This window comes from Malaya genurostris, chromosome 1 (assembly GCF_030247185.1).
Source record: "Malaya genurostris strain Urasoe2022 chromosome 1, Malgen_1.1, whole genome shotgun sequence".
Classification (NCBI taxonomy): Eukaryota; Metazoa; Arthropoda; class Insecta; order Diptera; family Culicidae; genus Malaya; species Malaya genurostris.
This window is the reverse complement of record NC_080570.1, coordinates 129,136,620-129,151,703: the sequence shown is the minus strand read 5'-3', so window position 1 is coordinate 129,151,703 and position 15,084 is coordinate 129,136,620. Positions and strand designations below refer to the sequence as shown.

Below are 15,084 nucleotides of genomic sequence, written 5' to 3'. Positions count from 1 at the left end.
ATTCCATACACGTTACACAAAATTTGAACAGATCGGTAAAACTTCGCCATCGCCAAGTACGCCTGTCATTCCTGCCCCGAAAGCTTTCTTGATTTATTGTTATGTCCGATTGCAAAATATCAAATTTCAAAACGCTCTCCAACCCCTTTCTGATGATACTGCCTAGAATACTAGTATTCCCAATGGATTAAAACACAGATTTGGTAAACGACCCCAAAGTGTGAGTGGGAGAAAACTAAAATTTAAAAAAAAACTCCTAAACCCGTTTCAAGTGCTAAACTGTTGGCACTACACAGAATACAATCGGTATCATCCGTTCACTCGGAACGGAACCCACACCGTAAGTGATTGCCGCCGTTGAGTGTCTGTGCCTGTCTCCCAGGCTTAGGATGGGAACAGAAATGGCAAATTTTTCACCTCACCTGAACGCGCGTACGAACATTGTTAGAAATCGTGACACATCGCGCGCGAAACAGGACGACGGGACGCGATCTCGCAAATCGCTTCCAGGCACTTGTTGTTCGAAAATAACAACTCTGGCAATCACGGCGTAGAGCGCATATGTGCTGCTGCCTTCCGAAGTCGTATTCCGGCGGGAGGTAAAGCTTATCGCTATCGCTTTGGCCGTATTTCCATTTGTTTTTCTATGTCTTTTTTTTTTGGTTCGTTGTTGTTCGATTGCCAACAATACTCTAGATGTCATCCGGTTGAAATTGCTAGTTGGCTTTGGTCGTATGGAAAATTGACCGTTTGTCGTTATGACAGAGGGAAAATGGTTACCGGTTTCAGGTTCTGCACTGGGATCCAGAGAACTACCATTCCATTAAAAATAACTCTCGACAAATAAATACGAATACTGCCAACATGGATGCAGAAAAAAAAATTCTGATCGAAACAGCTTCTACGGATGCTGCAGTGCTATTAAGATGTCTGTCGGAGATTGCAGCCGTGTCGTGGTGGGTTTCGCTGTCTATCCTGCGCTCCTCTCCTTGACTGCGATGATTGCGTACCGAACGTATGGTCGTACTGCTACCGGTGTTTCGTCTCTAGCCGACGAATCTAGGTAGCGGCACGGTTGGTGACAAATCGTTCCTTCCATTGCGTTCCATTGTGGACGACCCGGTTGTGGTCTTTAGCTTGCCAACTTTACCTTCACGAGAACCCAAGGACAGCTGGCTTGTTGCGTAAATCCGCATCAAAAGCCATAATTATAAATAACACTATTATCGTTGAATTTAATCAGAATGAAAATACTGTCGAAAACCCGACTTCGTCCGGCAGCACGCTCACAAGTCAGAACCGCGCGCGCCCGGCACATTTTTTACCTCGCGGGTTGATTTTTTTTTATTTTACTTCATTTTTTTTTCTTTGCACCGCTCCTCGTGTGCAAAAGCTGCGCATTTCTCGTGCCGCATGTTCTGTTCGGTTTTCCCCCCCACAAAAGCCATATTTTATGATTGGCTTGGGGAGATATATGCTCTGCTCTGTCCGTTTGTTGTGGGCTCAGCCGGACTCGGTTGGATGTACGGAATCGGTCCAGGGTCCATGGTCGGGGTCACGTTTGTGGTAGGTTTTAGGTTTCCAAGCAAATAGAGAGCTGAAGTGGAGCTCGAGCACCACTGATTCCCACAACAACAAAAACAACAAAAAAAAGTAGAAAGCATCTATGACACCACCCGATGAATTCACTTCGCGTCGTTTGTCCAATTCAAGAAATTGCCGAGCCCTCAAAAGGGCACGTTTCTGCTGCTGCATGGTTCCATTGGTTGGATACTTGTTGAAAATTCGCGTTATTCTCGTCAGAAGCGTTCAATTCAAATGTCGCTTCCCCTACTTCTTCTTCTTCTTCGGGCTCTGACGTGGCGATTTGCCTTGTCGCACTTGTGCATCATAAAGCTGCCAGGATCGAGCTGAGCTGCTACTGCTGCTGTAGCAGACGGTGCATTCTCGCAGTGGCTCGACAGTGTAGCACCCGTAAATGCACCCATCAGTTCGTAGTCCGGAAGCTTTCTGACAATCCGGCACCAGTTACGGACCTCAGACACGAATCCAGAGGACAAGTGCACGTCAAGATGAAACTACTACCAGCTACTTGATATGCACAGTGGCGATATTGGTTGCCTGTCTCCAGGCGACAGCAGTCTCTCTGCATGAATGTGCATGATGGCAGTGTGCAGCAAAACGGGGCTCCTACTCCTCCTTAATCCGTGACAAGTAAAATTCAGCAGTTTTTAGCACTCTCCCGACTAGTTCGGCTTACAGTGTCAAGCAAACCAACGGGGATCCAAACGCTTACGGCTGGTGTTATAAAATAAGAGAGTCGGCTCAGCAATGCGAAATGAAAGTGGGATGTGTGGTTTTGGTTGCTCGAAAAGTCTGACACTTTGTGCTAGGAAATTTTGAGTTCCTTCCCTAGCTTACATCGAAGCACTTTCAATCTTTTACCTTTTTTTATAAATATAAAAAATAGGTATAGAATTCGCTCAAACTTTAGAAAATTTTTCCGAGGCCCAGAGGGCCGAATGACAAATACCATTCGATTCAGCTCGACGAATTGAGCAAATGTCCGCGTGTGTGTGTGTGTGTGTGTGTGTGTGTGTGTGTGCAGGGTTGCGAACGGTACTGGAAAATGACACGAAACAGGAGGCTATCAAACCGCACAAATGACAGCAGTCACCCATTGTACTTCGCCGTGACTATGGCAGATAAAAAATGTCATAGGTCTCATGACATTTTCTCTCGTGAATGTCGCCGTTTGCTCTCATCGATAGCTGTTCTACTCTTTTCTATCTGAGAATGGCTAGCCACAATACACAGTAGCTCCTTCCAAATTCAACAACTTTCGAGAGACAGTCGCCAACAAGGCCCAACTTTGAAATTCGTATTATGTCGATTCTCATGGGGTGTAGGGGGACATGCACAAGAAAGTCTTGCTTCCCAATGCAGACGGTTTTTTGCTGTATCCTTACGTGTTCTGTTTCTCTGCACTCCCGTTGGAAGGAAACGGTTCAGTGAGAAAAGCAAAGTAAATGCTTTGACTTCCAGGTGGATGGTGGGTTCGTTCTGGCAATTCGGGTGATTTTGTTTTATTTACAGTTGGTTGATTTACTTCAAGGCACTTTTTCGATCAAAAAATTAAACCCCGTTTAGCATGAACCAGAATTCTAGAAGTAATAGGAGCGCAAAATTTATTGTCTCTGCTGTGAGATTTCTTGCCTTTGCGTCATACAAGAAAGGCAAAAGCTGCGCTCCTGATACTTCGTGTATGAAATTTAAGTAAAGAGTTGTAATAGTTTTGACACAACTAGCTTTGTGATTGAATTTTTTCAAAACTAAAATTGAACCGGTAATGAAAACACCACCGTTCGCATTCAATTTATCACCATAGATCGGTGACAGTCCCGTTATGAAAATGTCATGACATTTTGAACTCGTGACATTCTCGAAACCCGTGACCGAAAATGAACAAAGCAGCTACTTATCCAGTATGTATGTACACTACCACAACGCGAGCGCTGTGGCTTTGACTGCTGTGAGAGAGTGCGACAAAATTAACTGCTCTCAATGTTGCTGTCGTGTGTCGTGGCTCTCATGATTGCGCCAAGCTCTCGTGTCATTGCGTGTTGGCTACTGTTGAACGTAGCAGCTGCTCGTATCGTTGGCAGTGACTATCTTATGTTTGGCGACAGTTTAAAAAAATGTCAAATTTTCGCACCCTTGTGTGTGTGTCTGTATGTGTGTTGTCAACTAAGAGGTCGAGATCTCAGATATGGCTGGACCGATTTTGATCAAACTAGTCGCAAATGAAAGGTCTCCCCGTCACCCAAAACGCTATTGAATGGTTTTGAGATCGGATGTTTACTTTTTGAGTTATACGAAGTTTTATGTCAGTATCTGTCACAATTGACCTTGAAAACAGAATATGTTTTCAGACCTAGATTCCGCACGATAATAGCTATCCAACAAGCCATAGATTGATAAAATCCGTCCATTTTTAACGGAGATATCGAAATTTTTCTGGAAGCGACTTTTCCCCCTATTCCAGTAGTAGAAGTTTTGAGCGCAGTATGACAAAGAAATGCTTGGGAGTAACGTGAAAACACGATTTTTTATACTGTTACATACAATTGTTTCTAAGTACCAGAAAGACTGCATCCTTTTTCATGACATTTAGTCTCGGACCGATTTTAGCACGGCTCGTTTTTGGCAACATAATCGTTCGAATATGACATATATAAACCAGATGATGGCAGAATTTTTTTTTATTATATTATTTTAAACTACTAAAGCAATAAATGCTGGAAGAACATAACATCCATATACAATTCGAATCAGTTCGTCGAGATCAGCAAATGCGTGTGTGACAAATAATTTCACTCAATTTTCTCGGAAAATTTCTTTTCTACAAATTCAGATTCATATGAAAAGTCGTATGCTCCCAAACAAAGTTCCTGAATTATGTTTGGTTCCGACCTCTGGTTCCGGAACTACAGGATGATATATGAAACGAAATCAAAATTGTGTAACTCATTCTTCTCGTAGAGGGCTGAACCGATCTAAGATTCAAATGAAATCTAAGAATCATCTAGGATTTAAATGAAAAGCTCAAAGATTCTGTAAAACAACTTGCTTTTCAGTCAGATCCAACTACCGGTTTAGGGGATACAGGGTTATAAAAATGTTTATTTCACATAAGCTAATCAGGTTTATCGGGTTAGCAAATTTGGGTAGTCGATAATCAAATAAACTTTTTTCAGTTTTAGTGGTATTCAGTTTTCGATTCAGAAGGCACCTAAAAATTTAATTCGTGCTATGATTTCTCAAAGATGTCTACACTGATTTTAAAACATTTTGAAACAAATGTAAACTATACAGCTACTCAGGTGAATTTATCTGACTTCGGCCATACCGATTTTAGAATTCCGGTTCCAGTACAAAATCGTTTCTCAAAGTAAAATCGTTTTCTCAAAAAAAGTCTGATCGAATTTCAAAAACTAAAAATTCAAATTAAAATAAACTTATAGTCCCATACAAAATAAATAATTTTATCCAATTATGACTTCCGATTCTCGAATTACATGATGATGAATTTTTAAAATTCAAACCGATATAGAAGATGACAATTCCGAAAAGCTTCAAAGTTGGACTCAAAACTGTTGTAATTTATTCGTCATATGGCCATACGAATCGGTTTGGGTTATGCTGGTTCCTGAATACCGGCTCTGGAAGTACCTTAAATTACCGTAAACTCTAAAGTGGAACTTACATATCATGGCATGTTTAATCGATTATCACACTTTTAGATTCAAATTCGATCCGATTCGCAGTTTCGACATTACAGAGTAATGAGTGAGTAAAATCTCAAATTGTCGTTTAAAACGACGGTCATAAAAATAATGTCATGAAAATTTAAACACCGAAGAATATTCATGCAAAAAACACATGCGGATTGATGAAAAAAGGTATCATCTCACTGCTAGGTGGATTAAACACGTTTTTATGTTTGTAATGTAATTTGCAATTCACAACAAAGAAAGCCATTTGACTGAAAATGCTGACCAATTCACATTTGACGAATATATTTTCCTATTTTAATGCTTCCTGGATCCAAAACGAAGATATTGTTTTTAGTTTTTCCACAATTCGTTGGTTGGGAATCGAACAACCCGACAAATAACGTTATGACTCTACTAATTAGATGGTAATAATTGGTACCAGTGCTGTAAAACTTCATTCAATTCAATTGAAATCGAATGTGTGCAGACACTGACGAGCACTCTACACGCTTAGAAAAAGTTACTCAGAGTTTGAGTACTAGTTACTCATTTTCAAATGATACATGGAAACGTCAAAAATACGTCAATGATATTGAGTAACTCTTATTCTAAATTTGAGTTTAACGCAAGAGCTCGTTTTTTTGTTACTATTCGCAAGATCAGTCTAAAAGTTGTAATAACCATTTGTAGCAACAGGTTGTATTTTTTGTTAGTGAGATCGCGTATTTCGATGATGAGTCGCTTAACACAAACGGTGTTGTGTCTACAAAAACCGGAATGATGAACTCCGTGTTGTGCTTTAGAATGGAAACGAATATGCACAAATGTCATTTATGAGGAATAAGTGCATGATTGGTGCCTGAGCATAACTGACATGTATGTTAATTTGCGATTGACACACTACTCCAAGCGACCACCACTTGATATAGTATTGAGTTCAATTACTTAATATTTTAATATAATACACTCAGAAAAGCAGCATTTTTTTGCAAATTTGGTATATGTGAAATAAAATTTCACTCAAAATTTGAGTGATAGCTACTCTATTTTTGATACATGTACAAATAAAGTAAATCACTCAGTAAATGAGTAGATTTTACCCAAATATCTTTTCCAGTGTAAGAACTCAAATTTGAGTAACTTCGGAGTTACTCTAAATTAGAGTTGTTCCACTTTTTCTGTAGATGAGTGAGATCTTACTCATTTTTGAGTAACTATTTTTAAGCGTGGCATAACTGCAAATGACAGCCAGCGATGTCAGATCTACGGAAATCTCCGTAGATCTATTTTTTCTACGGAAATCTACGGAAAATAAACTTTATCAACGGAGAACTACGGAAACAAGTTTTGTCTGGCGAGCAAAAAAAAGCTTTTCACCGTCAGCGCTTCCGAGAAAAATCCAATCTACGGAAATGGCACTACTACTATCTGGCATCGCTGATGAAAGCCTCTCTTTGTTTACTTTCTCTTTTGATTGTTAGGGAACTATTACAGCAATTTCTTGAAAGTTTACAAAAAAATCGAAAACTTGTTGTTTTAACTTGAAAGTTATGTGAAGAGTAAGGGCATATTCAGGAGTGTTCTAGTTCTAGACGCATAATTTATGTCAGTTTTAAAATTTAAATCTAGAAATTATAACAAAATAAACTGGCAGCCCCAGTCGCGTTTTATCTGTGTTTCAAATATAGAAAAAATAGACCGGCAGTGTATACCAGTTTTAAATTTGACAGTAGAACTGGTCGAATAAATAAAACTAAAACGGATTGCTGGGGATACGTTTGTTTCAGTCTCATTTACATTATAGACCACCCATATGAATCTTGCAGCTGCTGAATTTGCGCTAAGGCATCGAATATAAAATCAATCCGATAATTTGGGAAAGCAAACGTAAACAAAGAGAAACTGTTTTTAAGGTGAGGCCCTTTTTTTGTGGGACTATCGAAATTGGCACTATACTATTTAGGCTGACAGTATTGAACCATGGAAATGCGATCCTCAAAACTAACCAATTTAACTCGCCCGGAATCAAACTGGAAAAATTGCACTTTACAACATTGAAACATTTGGTACCCTACGAAAAAAGATAGCTTGTCGTTATCAGGAAATTAAACTTCACCAAGTTTGACAGAAAGAAACCGCCGAACAAACTGTCGCACATTCCGGCAACGATTCGTCTCTCCGTGCACCGAAACGGGACCGAACGGTTTAGAAACTGACCCACATAAAACGTCTCACCACACTTGTTTCAGTTGAAATTGCTCCATTCTTTCTGATTCAAGTGCCGTTTCATTCCGCACCTCCCCCGTTCACCAAAGCGAACCGTACCGAACCGAACCGGACCGGACCGGAGCTGTCCGGTCTGACCCGGGGCATTAGCGGGTGCCAAGACAAATGTGTAGTTTCCCGACCAAGAACTAAATTAAACTGCTGTAACTCATTTAATGTGTCACTATTTATCTTTCTACTCAGTTTCCGGTCCGTCCCGTCCCGGAGAAGACGAAACTCGTCCCCGAAGCGCGCTAAGCACGTTTCGATTAGAGCCGTCGTTCGTGTGTTGCCCGGTTCCGCCCCGGGATTTCGGTTGCTCCTCTGAAAGTGCATCCCCGGTGCTTCAAATTGGACCGAAACACAGTTCGAACGACGCATCAGACGAATCCGGTGCCACAATCTGGGCTGACCCCGCATGTCTTCCCTCGGGTCAAAAGTAGAAGAAAACCAGCAAACCACACACAAAAACACCTCATTTCGGCGAGTGTCTGGAGTGTAGTTGTTATTCTTTTCGCACTGCTGGGGGCGGTTTATTTAACTCGAGCAGTGTTCGATATTTTAGACAAGCTCGACTACACGCGAGATTGAAACTGAAACTGCGTTGGCGATGCTGAACAGATGTTTTGGTTTGATTTTTGGTTTGTTTTTGGGAGCTTATTTGTGAAACAGGTTGCCGAATAACACATACTAAGGAGCTGAGAAGGATTTAATTGGCTTTAAGTGTCACGTTTTAGACATTTGAAGTTGATTATTAATATTGACAAGTTGTCACTTGACTTGGCAGGTCTGGGCGTTCGTGACGAGACGTATTTCATGCCATACCTCGAGGTGCCTAATCCATGCTGTTTCCACACTTGCACTGAGACTTGCTGCATCTGCTGTCAGACACCGAGGCGATATCCGCACCGCATTAGCATAGCAGCTTGTCAAGTGTAACCCCGTGTGCAAGCACACCAATCAATAATAACCGCACCAATAGATTGGTAGAGACTTTCTGTTACTCAGCTAAAGCGTGAACCCACCCACGATGCATCGATTTCTGTTGAGTTCATTGCGATCACGAAACCACCCTAATTGGAAACTGAATATTTAAGCAACTTGCTTTTAATGTGGGACTAGTAGCAGTTTTAAGATTGATATTGTTTCTTCGAAATAGCAATTACTGCGATAACGGATTTGTCATACGAAGCCAGAGACTCTAAGCTCTCGTAAACATCATTTCTGTGACTTGTATAATCTGACAATAGAAACCGAGAAAAATTAGAAATTAGGAAACCTCTATAAAAATAGAAACATTCTTTGAAGAATTTCGAATAAAATAGTAGTAGTGTCATTTCCGTAGATTGTAATTTGTCTCGGAAGCTTTTTTTTTTGCTCGCCAGATGAAACTAGTTCCCGCACGGAGAACCCGCAGATCACAAAATTACAATATTGCAATTGTTGTTTCACGCCCTGGTTGTTTCAACTAAAATGTTGTTGATTTAACTAACATATCGGTTGATTTTGACATAACCATTCAGGTAACCGAAATTGTTGTATTCAAATGCTGTCACTTGGCGGAGAACGAAGACAGCAAAAGGCAGAACAAAAAACCTCTTCATTTCACCAGAAGCGTTTCATATTGAAAATTTTCAATGATAAATGAACGCCATTTATGTTGGTTACGTAGTAGTCGTTTTATGTACGTGAACGTATGCAGAAGAATATAATTGTAAAACAAGTATTCTATGTGTTAAATAGATATTCCTACAGTATAAATGTTTTAATTTCATCTGAGAGTAATGTATTCTAGGACAGTTCATGTCAATGTTATTAAAACCGCTTAACGCTTGAAAATTTGCTGCTAAAGTAAAATGGTACTATTTGTATTTTCTTGAAAGTGTATCTGTAGCATTAGGTTTACCAGCGAGCCATTCTGTAAGTGAAGGAAAAATTTCCTAACTCCCTGTAACCATTTTTCTGGTGAGTTCCCTTTTGAGAATTGTAATCTTTTGGTTCATTTCTATATCCTTTGTGAGTTTAGTGATAAATATATAAGCAGTCAATTAGGTAAAATTTCGTTATTCTAACAGTGAACGCTTAGCTGCCACCCGAAAAGGCTAACAGTAAAAAATATTTATTGCAATTGGCGTTTTAAGTTCAAATAACTGAATAATTGGTTGAAACAACTGAGATATTTTTTTGCTTTCATGCATACAAGTAACTTTGCTGGGATTGTGTCTTTGCTCAATTGAACGAGTGACATCTCATTGAAACGTTTCATCGTTCGCTCAGGGTTTTTGGCATTGCTCAACTGAAACGTTTCATTACTTGTTGGGTGTCGTTGCTAAGCTGCTAGCACGATAAATCAAAAATGACAGATTAGTTAAAACAACAGTCGATTAGTTGTACCAAATTTTAACCAATCAAAATCAGAAAAACCACTAATATTTTAGTTGTTTTGCGATCGCTGGCTTTTCCGTGCGTAGTTTTCCGTTGATAAATTCAAATTTCCGTAGATATCTGTAGAAAAAATCCAGTTTCCGTAGATTTTGTCTACGGGGTAAATCTTCGTATTCGTAGATCTACGGAGATTTCCGTAGATCAGACATCGCTGACTACAGGTACTGGCTTCTGTGCAGAGCCGAGGTATAAAATTGTGAATGTCGAGTCCTAGCATCATAGACGCTTTGAAGTTATTATTTTGTATGAGGTCTTTGAAATAAAGTTTTAAATCCAACAACACTTTTAGATGCTTGACTAACTATGACTGGCAGAAATCTAGGATAAATCTGATGAAAATCCAACTGGCAAATGAAAGTTTCATGCATTGCCAAGAAAAATAATCAAATCTTTCAAATACAGTAAAAATATGAACGATCCCAGATGGCTTCCCTGAGGAACACTGGAGCTCGCGACGCATGGTTGGTAAAGTAATACAATCACCAGTCATATACGATCAGAATCAAATAAGAAAACTGCCATAGGTTCTAGTGAAGCGAAATCGTCAAAAATCCAATACATACACTTCCAGTTCTTCAAAATTCTTAGCCAAATTCTATATTCTGGGTCGATAATAGTATCACGAGCGGAAAAGTGGATAGAAATTGGAAAATTATATTGAAAAAAAAAACTTCACTTGATTGTCAAATCCGTCAAATCTGTAGCTTAATTAACACACAAAAGTAACAAGAGCCCTTGACTTTGCTTGTCTGACGAGCCCAGCAAACACAGCCCGTACAAAACTTACCTTACATACCTAACAGCTATAGGCCTGGGGTGTCCTTTGCTGTATCAAGCATACGTCTCCACATAACTCGGTCCATGGCTGCTCGTCGTCAGCCACTCAAGGCACCGATGCTTCTGAGATCACTCTCCACTTGATCGATCCACCTTGCTCGTTGCGCTCCTCTTCTTCTTGTACCAGTCGGATTAGATTCAAGAATCATTTTCACTGGTCTATCGTCCGACATCCTTATGATATGCCCAGCCCATTTTAGCTGTCCGTACGATGGGTGGTTCCCCTAGCAGCTGTTGCAATTTGTGATTCATACGCCGTCTCCACGTTCCGTCTACCATCTGCACTCCGCCATAGATGGTCCTCAGTACCTTTCTTTCGAAAACACTGAGGGCGCGTTGGTCCTCTGCTAACATAGTCCACGTCTCGTGGCCATAGAGAACAACCGGTCTAATGAGCGTTTTGTAGATGGTCAATTTCGTGCGGTGGCGTACTTTTCTCGATCGAAGGGTTTTTCTGAGTCCAAAGTACGCACGATTCCCTGCCAAAATACGTCAGTGAATTTCTCTGCGGGTGTCATTATCGGCAGTCACCAGTGAGCCACGAACTTGTCAACCACCTCGATATCGTCACCGTGGTGGGAGACGTTGTGTTTCTTCTCTAGAGCCTCTTCCTCTCATGTATGTTGTTTTTGACGCATTTATGGCCAGTCCGATACGACTAGCTTCAGCTTTCAGTCCGATGTAGGTTTCCGTCATCTTCTCAAGGTTACGTGTCACAATATCAATATCGTCAGCGAAACCAAAAAGATGTACGGAATTTCGGAAGATCGTGCCACTCATGTCGATCCTCGCTCTTCGAATCACACCTTCCAGGGCAATATTGAACAAGATACAAGAAAGTCCATCACCTTGACGTAGCCCTCTCCGAAATTCGAAGGGACTCGAGAGCATTCCAGATACTCGGACGTAGCACATCACTCTATCCATCGTTGCTTTGACCAATCGAGTCAGTTTATCCGGCACCTACAGCAGTGCGAATATATATTCGGACCACTACTTGGTTGCTGTATGCCTGCACTCAAAACTTTCGAGGGTGGCTACCAAACGTCGAAACCGAACGTCGTGGTTTAACATCGCGCGGCTCCGGGATGCTGGAGAAGCTCAAGATTACGCGCAGCAGTTGGCAGTGGCACTACCACCGGAAGAGCAGCTTGGTGCAGCTACTCTTGAAGACGGCTGGAGAGACATCCGTTCTGCCATAGGTAGCACTGCATCAGCAACGCTAGGTACGGCGGCTCCGAACGTAAGGAACGACTGGTTCGACGACGAATGTAAACAGCTTGGACTTGAACTTTGGTTCTGGGCCAGAGAAAAAAAAAGGATTTGGATTCAGGACCAGAACCTGAAACTAGATCCTGAACTTTGACTCTTCACTTAATTTCTAGTCTCAGAACATGGACCTGGATTCCTGAGCGAATTCTGGGCCTGAATTTTGAACCTGGGTTCTAGACTTGGGCTCCTGACAGAAATTCGAAAATTTCCGTGACCTGAACTCTGAACATGTACATGGACTTCAGTTTTGGACATGAATTCCTATCCCAGACCTAGATTCTGCATCTGAATTCCTGAAGAAATATTGAATCGGGTTATTGTGGCTTCGTTGTGCGTTGCGAGTATTTAAACGTATTTGGTAGCGAAGCGGCATCTTGTGGGAAATAGTGAAAATTTGTTACAACAGATTGCTGAATTTGCGTTTGCTCGCAGCTGTCCTACACTCATAACACCGTTGTCGGCAGAAATATGGTGATTATTTTTGTCTAGCGTATCATTGGTTCAGAATTTGTTCTTTTCGGGTCAAGTTTTATTATAAATCGGGTACCGGTCGGGTTTGGGTTTGTTTACCCTATGAACTTCCATTTCAACGAAAAACTCATAAAATCTTAGCATATTTATCTTACGCCAATTTTTCAAACTAAAAGAAGCATACTAGTTTTCGACAAGAATATTGATTTCGTTCCACTCGAAATAACTGCGACTGCAAACGAACTAACGACCGGCAGTGCAATATCCGCGGAATGTTTCCTCCATCTATTGCCAAGTAACGAGAACTGGGTTTCTCTCTGGTCACACGGTGGCAACGTGCAGAGAGCCGTACGGAAATCCGATTTCCCTACGATGGAATGCTGTTTTATCTATGCGAGAAACCTTTTTTAGGGCAACCATTCAACGTTTTTTTTTTTTCTTACTAGCAAATGAAGCAATTTTCAACTAGACAAAGTCTTAAAGCAGGCCAAGCAAACCAATAAAAATCAGAGAACGCCTTCAATAAAACTGTTGAAACGATCCAACAGTACAGGCGTTTTTCGTCGCACATTTTCTGCAATCGTTCAACAATCGACTACTAGATTTCCACTCTCGCCTGAACAGATCATCATTTCTGTTTTTTTCTTCTTTTTTTTTTGTTGGCAAACCCAATCTGAAGCCTTCCGCAGGACTTCTCCAACGCACTCGTACCGGTGCGTTTCACCTAAAGAAGTAGGACCACGACGACGATGACGAGAATGATTTGATTCGAATCGATAACAGACGAAGGAATCTTATTTCATTTTGTTGTAAGTGTTTCGCCTGCCGAAAAGCCCATCGAATCACTCGTGCCTCACCCCACCTGTGTCCTGACTTACCTACCTACCTGGCTTACCAAAATGGTGCGGTTCGGTGCGGTGCGAGATTACTCCAAAGTCAGCATGCAAATGTTCGTTGCTTCGGACTGCAAGTGCTACTACCCTAGCAAACGACTCTCTCGTTTCTTTTTTTACGTTTGAGTCGTTTCCTTAGAATATCAATAACGAAAGCGTATAAAAATCAATGAAAAACATTTATTTTCTACTTGGTCGGTTCCAAGTATGCTCGATGGTGTTTTTTTTTCATCCGCCATTGATCTCCGAGCTTAAAGGCTCCTGCTTCAGCTTTCCGCTGTTATTCCAGAGGTGGTCCGTTCTGTTCGAAAACGTTGGTTTTTTTTCACATCAGCAGCTGCGCTGGAATTCACCGTACAGTACGACGCTGGTTGTCTGACAACGACCAACCCCAGTCGAATGGAACACAACAAAAAGCTGAACCGTGCCCTCGTGCTTTGAAGCGGGCTAGAGCTTCCGGAGTCTCTCACAGTAATTTGATTGTTTATTCTACGTATGGAAATGAAGCTCCCGTCGAGCGTTGAGCTGAAGTTGAGAGGCTTCAAAGCTATCGCAGCAATTGTTATTGTTGAAATAAAAAGCATCTATCTCTCTCTCTCTCTCTGGGAGTACCATCGATAGAGATATCATCCGTCCGGATCAATCATCGTTATGGCGCGCTCCAGTGAAGAATAAATGAATAAATAATTAGCCGTTGAATGAAAGTGGTTCCCAGTCTCCTAATTGGAGGTGATTAATAGTGCTTCTTAAGGTCGGAACTGGGGCCATCATACCACCATCGTAATGCAATAAATCATCTTTCACCTGATACCAAATTGCACTTAACTCGCTTCCACTCCCGCGGAATGCATCAAAGCGTCTCGTAGAAACATTTTCGAGCATTTAATCATGGCAGCAGCGACGCAGAGTGCCTCACCGAGTGGTAAACGCTAATTCGGGCTTTATTAGTTTACAACGAGCTAGCTTGCTCGTTCTAGCCTATTTAGTTGGCTCCAGAGTTCCTTCCTACTTATCTCGCAAAGACTCCCAAATTGCTCCGGTGTTTCAGAGTGGCTTCGTGTATGGAGGGCACATAAATTAATTAAAATTATTAATTTACCGCGAAATTGGTAGTGGAAAAACATTTTCGGTTCGTCTGTGAGCAATCATAAAAGGTATTAGCTTCTAGAGAAACTTACGGTTAACGGGAATTTAACGGAGTGCGACAATAAACTCGATCTTGAGTCAGCCCAATTTTACGCAACTACCGGCAAACTGTCAACCTGCAAAATTAGACAGATTTCTACAAGATTGTGTGAAACAACAGTAGAGTATCAGTGATTCATACAGAACACGATTTTGATGTATTAGAGGTCATAATTCATTAGGACTGACAGTCCTTTTGTCAAAGATAAACTCAAGATTACAATGTCCCATACGATCCATCGAAAAATATCGGACCAGTAATCGTGAACCAGTGAACTTAGTAATAGTGTAATTTTGTTGACCCTTCGTAAATAAGCGTCGATTAACATTTGAAAATGACGGTAAAATTCCATAGCAACAATACAAGTTTGGAAAGAAGTAAACATATGTAAACATACCGCACAAAATATGTTGTAACACTTTAATGCTTCGTAAGATAA

At 41.0% G+C, this 15,084-nt stretch overlaps 1 protein-coding gene across 4 annotated transcripts in view; it reads left to right on the top strand.

Moving 5' to 3' along the window:
* Positions 1-15,084, top strand: part of LOC131425765 (uncharacterized protein DDB_G0283357) — a 505,552-nt gene that overhangs the window by 441,448 nt on the left and 49,020 nt on the right. The gene's annotated exons all lie outside the window — the stretch shown is intronic.